Source organism: Lactuca sativa, chromosome 2 (genome assembly GCF_002870075.4).
Source record: "Lactuca sativa cultivar Salinas chromosome 2, Lsat_Salinas_v11, whole genome shotgun sequence".
In the NCBI taxonomy this organism is placed as follows: Eukaryota; Viridiplantae; Streptophyta; class Magnoliopsida; order Asterales; family Asteraceae; genus Lactuca; species Lactuca sativa.
In genome coordinates this window covers 110386942-110397872 of record NC_056624.2, presented here as the reverse complement: position 1 = coordinate 110397872, position 10931 = coordinate 110386942, and the positions used below count along the sequence as shown (strand labels likewise).

The following is a 10931-nucleotide window of genomic DNA, read 5'->3' as shown; positions in this document are numbered from 1 at the left end:
AGCATGATTTCTTGTTCCTCGATCGAATCGTGGAATATCATCTTCATGTGGAAAGCTTGTTCCACGGGATTTGGGAAGACCATAGCTGTCGTACTTTGACATCTACAAAACGGGAGAAAATAAATTCAAGTTAGTTGATTGATTGAGTCCTTAATAAATCACCCAAATGAGATATTAAGGCTAGGACCCAACACAACATTCCACAACTCGGGAGAGGGATGCCGTAACCCAAATTACAAAACATTTGAAGGTAAGTGAATGACGATTCACTAATTTTCCACCATGAAAATCAAAGAACCAATTTAGTCTTAAATGCTTCGAAAACTCCTAGATACTTTGAGATTCATTGAACTTATCAATGACATGTTTAAATCTCGATATGCCCCTCTTGTTTGTGACTGAGATGCCGAGGATCACAAAGCGGGTGTAAATAACCATACAAACTTACATGGTGCCCCCACATGTTACAGTCACCTATTCGATGTGCCGGTAAACCACACACGCTCCACCGAACTATGACAAACATTGAGTCAACCTTTGCTACCTTTGCTTAGAACCATTTAGTGTGCCGGTAGACCATACACGCTCTACTAACGTCTTTGCAAAGGTACAAAGTGTAATTTCATGGAATTACATCAATTAACTTTTGTCTAAAGTAACTAAGATTGGGAATTTGTAAAACATTTAGTTACTTTTGTACTTCATTATACTTATAATGGAAAGTTCTGTCCTATCCTACCCGTTCGGCTAACGACCCTCCACTAGTCAAGAGTGCGGTGGGTAAGAGTGGATACCCATTCAATCGCCATTTTATAGGCAATTTCCTTAAACACCCCTTATAGACCAGCTTCGTGAATAAGGCCTCCTAACGGTAAGACTGACTTTTACTCATACATATATATAATGTTAGACTTTTAATGTTATATATAGTATAAGGTGTATTTTACACTTTTGAAATACTAGGTTGTCAAATTAAACATTTATACTTTTAATTGAATTATATTGTAAACAAAAACTTTATGGATTTATTAAACCTCTTTTAATTATAAACCTTAATTAATTAATAAAACCATAAGGGTGTGATTTGAACTTTTCAAAACAATACTAGGGTTTTAGAATTTAAAATTCCTAAATTAAACCTTTAATCAACTTTTAAATTCCAAAACTTGAGGGCAAGTTTTGAAACATTTCAAAACATTAGGGTTTCAACCATTTTAAATTTCAAAACAAAACTTTTGAGATCAAATTTAAACTATAAAATCTAGAGGGGAAAAAATAAAACTTTTCATAACACAAGGATCAAATAACAAATAATATAAATTAAACAATTAATTTTATCATTATCTATATTTGACCTAATTTCAATTTGTTGCAAAATAAGTTACCCAATTAATACAAATAATTAAACTTTAATCATATAAGGAAGTTATTATCTAATCAATTGGTAATTATCTTTTGTTTAACCAAGGATATACTCATAAATATGTATAAAATCGGATTTTAATGACCTAAAACAGATAAGGCAAGTATCCATGAGTAAAACAGCAAGAAATCCTGAAATCCCCTCTTTCTGACGCTCGAACTCGCCGAGTACCCCTTTGGACTCGCCGAGTAGGGGCCTACTCAACGAGTCCACAATGGGACTCGCCGAGTTCATCAAGCAGGGAGGCCAAAAAACGATTTTGCAGCTTGAATAAACACATAAGGCATCAATACAATAGAAACCAATCAAGGCTCTGATACCACTGATGGGTTTTGGCCATAAGAACATCCTATGTGCTCATACAAACCCTAATGCTTGGATCTAGGTTTGTTTATTGTACATGCAATTTATCCAAGACTTTAAACCCTAGATCTAGCATATGATAATCAATATTAACATAATAATGGGTTTAAGATATTACCTTGATTGTTATGTAGCAATAACAATATCAAATCATCCTTGTAATGACTTTAGAAAGCTTAGACTCACAAATGTCACTCCTCTAATGGTTCACAAACACCAAGAGCAAGAGGATGAAGAAGAGAAGAGAAGGAGATACTTAAAAACGTGTGGAAACTCTTAGGATTCTGTTGCCCACGTTTTTGGTGCCCAAGGGGTCCTTAAATAGTGAGGCTATTAGGGTTATCTAACAAGGAAACCCTAATTTGGATGCTTAAGCCCTAAGCAACCCATGGACTCCTTCCTTAACAAGCCTTGGACGATTTCTAATGGGTTTCCCAAAAGAATTCGTCCAACCTTATATTATAAGGCAATCCACGGCCCAATTGCAATTATCTTATAATTACAATTCCAGTCCCTAAAGTTTAATTAATCTCTTTTTAGTCACAAACTTAATTCTTATTAATTCTTGACTAATATTAATTAAACAATATGATTTCTCCTTTAATATATTATTCTCATAATATATTAATAAATCATAATTAATCCTTTCTCTCCATAATTCATCCTATCAAGTTGCATTGATGACCGCAACCCAAAAGGACCATGCATCATCGGGTCAAGTACATACCAAAATACTTATGGACTTAGACACTAATCCAACACCATAGTCTTTCTCCTAGCATCCTCATCAGCCAGCTGTCTAGCTTAGTACTTCACCTACTCTTCCATCAATCCTTTATCTCTTACCAAAGTCTCCACTTGCTTCGCCAAACCGTCCACCGAACCATCCAAAGTTGCAACCTGCTCCTCTACATATGCCTTCTCACCAGCCAAAATGTTATAATGCTCTACAAATGTGCACTTCTCCTCCTCAAGCCCCAACTCTATTGCCCTTAACTCATCCGCTTAGCCCTAGCAGAGGCAAGCTCCGCTAAATCTGAACTGACATGATGAAGGTGTCGAGCGGCAGCTACCAAATAAGGAGGGACCTAAGCCACTGCACACAGAGACTATTCGACATGTGAGAGTTGGAGAGGAGCTCCAGAGCTTCGATTGTAGTCGAAGGGAAAGCACAACGACCCATTCGTCCATAATAGAGTGTTGTATAAGAAGGGACTCTCTAGTGAGCCCCCACTCTAGGATATAAACTCTAGGGTCGTTAAGGGCGAAGAAGAGGAACCTACAATAACAGTATCCTTCGTCAGAGGCGAAGCAAAATCAAAAGTGGTTTGAAACTCAACCTCAGGATCCTTGCCTATAGCGCCTTCACCAGGAGTTATAGTATCATCTGGCTCCTCCTTAAGTTTATGAGGATGTTCAATCGCCTCTTCATCCATTCCCACTAACTGTTTCAAAGTGTCATCATCGGGAATTTCCAACACTACGTCCGAATCCCCCAACATGAAGTCAACATTTTGCTTCTTACAAAGACGCCTGCAAACAGTACTCACCCGAGTGCCCTCGTTAAGTGGGGATTCTAACCAAGCCAATCGGCGCTTGATAGATGAGTGAATCCCTTCAGTCTTCACCCCCTTGATGCCTCATCCTCCGGATCAGAATGCGGAGTATCGTCTCGAGAAACACCCTCAACAATCGCATCGATCAACTTTGGGTCAGCTTGTGCATCGAACCTTTGTGTCACAACATCACTAGGAATAACAAGAGCCAAATCATAATCAGTTCCAATTGGTGGAGGAAGGATCTCTACCAGAGGCACTTCCCAATTCTACAAATTGCCCTGGAACCTAACCCGTAGGACCACCTCAAAAAGGAATGATCCTCTCGTGACCTGCAATGAAGAAAAAATCACATATATTTGGATTAGCAAGGCCCTTCCCTCACCTCACCAAGATTCATGAAAAAAATAAGGGAGGGGGGAGGAGGAGGAGGAGATGCACACTCACCATCCTTCTCCACGAAGAACTGGGGCACCATCCCACGTGCCCTCCAGGTGGCGCTCATCCCGAATGCGACCAACATATAATCCTCCCAATCCTCCCCATTGAAGGAAATAGTTTTCAGCTCCTACGCCACAGTCTCGCTGCCCCCCAGATTTGGAACGTACGGTCGGTGAAAGTGGTTATGTGAAGATAGCCAAAACCAACCAAGTTCTAGTTCACCCACAACGATTTGACCTGCCAGTTCTTCCTAGGGGCAATCTGGTTTATGATGAACACATGGATGCCTCGTTGTTGAGAGAATGTATACACACCGAATTGAGTAAAGCAGTTGAAGAAGTACTTGAAATCTCAAAATTAAGGGAGCATGCCCAAAGCCCGACAAGTCATCTCGAAACTAACTATTTTCTTGAGGGTGTTAGGGGTCAGATCGTCAACAGAGAATCCATATTGATGCATGATCTCATCAAAAAAGTTGGTTGTCGATAGCTGAAGACCTGTCTCGAAGATTAGGACTGGCACTCCAACCTTCCCTTCAGGAGGTTGGGTAATATTGCTGGATTAATGTCTAAGTCCATAACTATAATTGGTAAGACTTGACCCGACTCGGCATGGTCCATTTGGGTTGCATGGCATCATGCACTTGGATAGACTATAATGAGAGAAATAAGACACTTATGGTTATTAGTATATTATAAGTTCTAGTATATTAATAATAAGAATAATAAGATTATTTAATTAGTATTGATCGAGAATTAATCTAGGATTAATTAAGTGATCAAAAGAGACTAATTAAATATATGGGTTGATTATGTAAATCATCCATACTTATATAGTGGGCTAATGCTCCATGGATAATCAAGTTGGGGTAAAACCCATAGGATGGTCCATGGATGCTCCATGGTGTATTTGTACCCATGGATCATGGAAATGAGAGGCCATGTTAATTAGGGTTTACATGGTGTAACCCTAACTATATAAGCATCTTATTCTTGACCAAAATCGGCCACTAGTATGATTCTAGAGAGGGCTAGCCGATTTCATGAGTTTTAGATTTCTCTCAAGTTATTCCAAGTGTATTTGGTGTTGTGTGAACCATTTGAGGTGTCACACTTAGGGCACTAGGAACTCAAGCTTCATGAAGACTTTCTACATCAAAGAGGTATGTATTATATCTTGTTACACTCATTATTTTGTATGCTAGATTAGGATAATACCTTGAAAGTTCTTATTTGCATGTATAATAGAGAAAACATAGATCCATGGTATTTAGGGTTCACTACAAGAAAAAAGGCCTTTTACGACGCTCATTGCGCGTCGTAAATGGCTCAGACGACGCGCAAATGCGTGTCAAGGAAGGCCATGTCATAAAGATAGACGACGCGCATTTACGACGCGCATTTACGACACGCATTTACGACGCGCGGTTACAACACGCAATGCGTATCAAGGAAGGCCCTGTCATAAAGGAAGACGACACGCATTCGCGTGTTGTAACCTTACGACGCGCGTGTTAATGACACGCAATGCGTATCAAGAAAGCCCCTGTCAAGAAAGGCCATGTCATAAATGAAGATGACACACATTTTTGCGTATCGTAATTTTAAATTAAAAAAAAATTATTTATAGATTTACTTATTTTCATATTAAATTTGCATTTTATGTCACATAATGGAAAATAAAATACCATATACAAATAATACAATGCATTGCACAAAAGTTAATGTTATACAAATAATCATTCGAATAGTAGACAAATGTAATACTACAAATAATCATTCCAATAGTAGACAAATGTAAGATTTCAACATTTTTTATATAATTAACTAAATTATTAGCCAAATTTCCTAAAATACCAACATACTTTTCTATGAAGAGCATTAACACTATTATTTTCCATCAAAAACTTCAAAACCTGCATAATTAATTTAATGTTTAATCAGCTACAGGTCAATAAGGTAGGTTTAAGCAAAAGAGGTTCATAGTAGTAAGATTTTACTTACCACTGTTGTTAATGACATTGAAAGAAGCAGCCCAACAAACACCCCCTCAGAAGGATTATTACTAAATGAAACCACAAACAAAGTTAAAAAGTCAAGTATTTTGTGACAACCCCGGAACCAGGGGCAAGGCTGTTTTTACCCATGGTATGACCTAATACATGATAATAAAGACTTGTTTAACAAAAAGAAAAATGATTTCTCACGTGACATCACTATTAAGAATTGATGAAAGAGGGTACTCCACACTGTATTGCCAACAAGCTTGACACCAACACCTAAAAGCTGGAAAAAACAATAACAGAAATAAAAATAAATGTAAGATTTGAGATAACAGATGCATAATTCACATGTCTACTTTTACCAATTTATTTTATGCAACATATATGCAGCTGACATGAATGAATTATACAACAAGTTAGGAGTAAAATAAGGGATGGTTGCATATTTAGTATGATAAATAAAGAGATTTGTGGCATAAGGGTGCATAAATAATAAAAAGCAAAAAAGAAGAGGAAAGTTGACTTACATAATCAGCAAATTTCTGAATTGGTGCTTTTAACATAATACATAAGAGTGGTCCCGAAGGGATAGCTGGCAGCAAAAAATCTCAGGCAAAAAAAATTCCAGGAGAAAACAGTTAGTACCTCAAAAGCAAAGGTTTTATAGGGTTAGGCATGCACCTGCAAGACAGGGACTAAGATTATAAGTGATGTGAATGGGACATAGTAATTAAAGGAATTTTTGTTACCATTGTTCCATGCATAGTGGTTGGGGTAGAGTGTTTTTCCATCACTGTTAACACGGAAGGGTCCAAGTTCTTCCATGGCTCCATATCCAAACAACAAGCATCCTAGCCCAGTAGAATACCTTCATTAATAGTGGTTCGATCTTACTCTAAATTTTGGTGCATTTGGATGATGATCTTTAGAATCTCCATTCTAATTCATGAATATTCTAATTAATTTGGTATTGTAGAATGTAGATTGGTATCTGCATTATTAAAGTTCATAGGACTTACTACTGACTCACTTTTCTTTTTTTAATCATTAGCCTTATGCAGCTCTCAAAGCTAGAGAATATCTTGATAAGCCTGCAATACATGAGACAATGGTGAAGGTATGTAGATTATATCTTATATTTCCTACACAAATATAGACAACTGTATGCTGATGTCATTATGCAGGTTAGCGCTTATCTGCTTGGAGAATACAGCCATCTTTTGGCCAGACGACCTGGGTGTAGCCCAAAGGACATTTTTGTCATTATACATGAGAAGCTTCCTACTGTATCGTGAGTATTTCTATTTCTATATATCTATGTTTTCTTTTGTGATCATCATCTATTTTTTTTGTTTCTACAGGACTCCAACAATAATATCCATTCTTCTCTCAACATACGCAAAGATTTTGATGCACTCTCAACCACCAGATCCCGAATTACAAAACCAGATCTGGGCAATATTCAACAAGTGAGTTTATAATAAATAGGAGCTACACTTTTTTTTTGTATATGCAAAACTTGATAATATTTAATTTCACACACATTGACAGATATGAAACATGCATTCATACTGAGATACAACAAAGAGCTGTACAGCTATTCATTTTCAATAGCACACTTGCAAAAATTTTAAACTTTTAAAACCCATCTTAGAAGGACTAAAGGTTAGAAAGGAGAAGTAATGAAGCTATGAGTTGAGAAAAGAGTAATCACAGCAAGGTCTCTAAAACAGACCTGCTGTTCAAAACGGATTTACTCCAAAATCTAAAACAGAAACATAGCTTTAACTAAATTTTATAGAAAACTATGATTGTTCAGGATTCCAGAACTATAAAGAACTCCTTCTAACTCCAAAGGATGAATTAAATATGAATTTTACAAAAAGGTGTATCACTTCTATCTCCAACAAGACAGTCAAGTGAGGTTGGCCAATTCTACCCAACTTGTGAGTAGAATTCGTCCATACCAAAATTCAGAGAAGTAAAGGACATACAAATGAAAGTCTAAGAGTTGGAATTGAATAAAAAGCATTTCCCAAGCTCCGGATATAAAATTCACATTGTGGACAATCACAACACTAGTAAAAGCTGGTGACTGCCCACTGATCTGGAGTCTGGATCAATTCTAACCAATTTATAATTGGAAATAACACCCCATCTGCTCCAGATCTTAAATTCATAATATCAGGAACATATAGAAACTTGGAATCACTCTGGATCCTTTTCCAAGCCTTATAAATGATGAAAACAAAATGACATATCAGAACAGACCCGGATCAGACCTAACAGCAAAGATTCCATTCTTGCACATAGATAAAGTCCTTACCAGTGAAGTTGGGCTGCTTAAGAAAGTTAGCCAACTCAATTTGTGAACTTTGGGAACTGGTTTGGGGTCCGTTTGAGTTCTATAGCTCAAGGTATGATTTTTACAATATGACTATAGATCTGATGGAAAACAGAATCATAGCCACCCGTGATTCCATTGTTAAAAAAAAGTTCTACTAAGAACTGATACAGATACAAGACATGAAATCTAAGTAAACCATTGAGATGAACATGTAGTCAACATTTCATAGATGTAAACATGATATCCCATGCCTCTAACATGGAACATGATATACACATATCAAAACTTTTAATTGAATTTACAAATACATACACTAGCCAAAATCAAGGGATATCAAGTACCTTAGTTGATGACTTGAGTAGTGAACTACAGTCATTTTCTGTGCAATCCATCATGTAGATCATTGGAACTGGGTAAAAGAAGAATAAAAACCAATGAGTGGACAGAAAAAAAAAGTAAACAGGTAAAAGGAGCTAAACAGAAAGTTATACCAAATGAAAATACAAATGCCATCTACGCCTTACCATTCCTTGAATGTCTGATATCAATATCATCAGAGAGTAGCTGGAAGCCTAAATCTTTAGCAAGTGAAAGAGGACATTTTGGGACCAAACTAAATAAAAAAAACTAGCTGCACTCAGGGCCAGAAGTGTAGTTTACTATATCTTCTTTATAAACCATCATCTGGAATTAATTTTCACAAAATAAAAAAAAAACATATAAGGTTTTCTCAAGTATCAACTATAAAAAATAAAAACCAATTTCCACTGATCTCGATTGATGTTACTGCTATTTAGATGAAAGAAGAAGAGGAGAGAAGTAAAACAGAGAAAGGAAAAGAAGGAGCTACTGTGGATCTTATGCAAGTGCTTCTTGCCAGCACTAAAGAAGTTAAGGAACAAAATGATGGGTTTGTTGATGTGGTGAAGAAAACCAAAGGAAATAATGGAAATTTGTTTTCAAAAGAAGCTACAGGGGGAGAAAACAGTTTTCGAGTCAGGGGCATCAAGGGAATTTCTCGAAAAATGAAGGTTCAGGGGTTTTTGCTGGAACGGTTGACCTGTTCTTTCAAGCTCCCCATCATCCCTCTCATGCAAATCATTCTTCTGTAAAACTACATGAACAGGTGTGATTCCAAATAGAAAACAAATTGACCACAAGATTAGGAAAAAACTCCTTTAAAAAACGAGTTGGGTGAAATTAAATGGAAAATAGAAAACAACTTCTGGTACATGTACAGATGAGAAATATATAATGTAAAATTTCAAAGAACATTGAGGAAGAGTAAAGATTAGTGAGAAAAACCTACCTCCAACGATGGATTTTCATGTGCATTCATCTTTTAGGTCACCTATTTCAATGCACTCTCATTTTAATTTTTAAAACCTATAAGCACATACAAATTAGGGTTTTTTCGTATGGAGAAAGAGGAACGGTAGTGGTGGTGCGGTGTGCATTGCTAATGGTGATGGTGTAGTGGCTGGTGTGATGGTGGTCATAAATGAGCATTTTAGAAAGAGAGAGAGAGAAGGGTGGTTGCAGTGGTTTAAGAGAGGAGCAACAATGACGATTTGGAGTGGTAAGTGGGTCTAATGGTGGCGGTGCGGTTGTCTGACGTGCGAGGACCGACAATGGTGAGGGAGAGAGAGAGAGAGAGAGAAGAACGATTGAAAGAAGGTAGAGGAGAGCATGGCGGGGTTTTTAATTTTTTCAGAATTTCATTTCCCCCTTTCCCCCACTATTAAAGGATGGAACGCGCGTTCCATTAAAAAATATAAAGCGACATCCGTAGACGACGCGCATTTTATTATAGGTGCCCTCCGTGTTTTTTTAGACACTAATTTTAGGGCGCGCAATAATGCGTGTCTTCTATCCTTAAATTTTTTGAAGAGATGACATTTTTCTAATGTCACTCTCCTTTGCGTAACATAGATCAATGAGCGTCGTATTTTGCGCGTCGTAAAAGGCCTTTTTTCTTGTAGTGGTTGCATGTACACTTAGGAGTGTTAGAATGCTCAAAACCCAACAGTGGTATCAGAGTCTAGGCTTGTTTTCAATTATACTTGATGCAAATTGCTGAAAAATGCAGAAAAACTCGATTTTCTGGCTTTCTGGGCACTGGAATCGCCGATTCCACTGATGAACTCGCCGAGTCCATGAGTAAAATCATCCTACTCGTCGAGTAGGTTCATGCACTCGACGAGTAGGAGCGCCAGACAGCATATTTTCGAGGCTTTTGGCTAGAAATGGACTAGGAACATTACCCTAAGTTGTTTTTGAACTTATAAACTTGTTTTTGATGTGGTAATGTTCATTCTAATCCAATTTCAAAGATAATTGTCAATAGATTCATGTTTTGTATTAGTTTAAGGTTTAGACTAATTACATGAAAAAGTTTGATTTGAATTATCTTGTTCATATGAGTTGCTTAGATTAATAGAAAAGTTAAGTGAAATAGTTGTTTTCAATCCAAATTAATCTAAGAGTTGATTCTAAAATGTGTTTTTGTAACTTGTCCTCAATTTATATGAAAAGTCACATTTAAGTTTCATAAAACACATAAAAGTTGGCAATGGTTACAAAAGATGAAGAGTCTTGTCTTTAAGTTATGGAGGTTCAAGAGTCACTTCATTAAATAATAAATAAATAAAGTGTAACCTTAATTAATTTCATAAGTTATAAAATAAAGAAAAGCTAATTCTTTTATTAGTTTAAACTCTTCCATAACTTGTCCTCAAGTTATGGAACTTAAAGAGTTTTTGGATTAAAACTACTTTAAACACATAAGTTATGGAATTA

The 10931-nt window shown here is 36.7% G+C and overlaps 1 long non-coding RNA gene across 3 annotated transcripts; it reads right to left on the bottom strand.

The window, feature by feature from the left end:
- Nucleotides 1-5784: 5784 nt before the first annotated feature.
- On the bottom strand, nucleotides 5785-6976 carry LOC128132039 (uncharacterized). Of its 3 annotated transcripts, XR_008229968.1 has the most exons (5): nucleotides 6816-6976; nucleotides 6535-6724; nucleotides 6313-6466; nucleotides 5990-6068; nucleotides 5785-5847 (listed from the first exon to the last, which is right to left on the bottom strand). It is a non-coding gene; the product is annotated as an uncharacterized LOC128132039 (long non-coding RNA). The 3 variants fall into 3 exon arrangements; XR_008229967.1 differs by lacking the exon at nucleotides 5785-5847 and having other exon boundaries at nucleotides 5878-6068; nucleotides 6805-6976; XR_008229966.1 differs by lacking the exon at nucleotides 5785-5847 and having other exon boundaries at nucleotides 5878-6068.
- Nucleotides 6977-10931: the final 3955 nt, after the last annotated feature.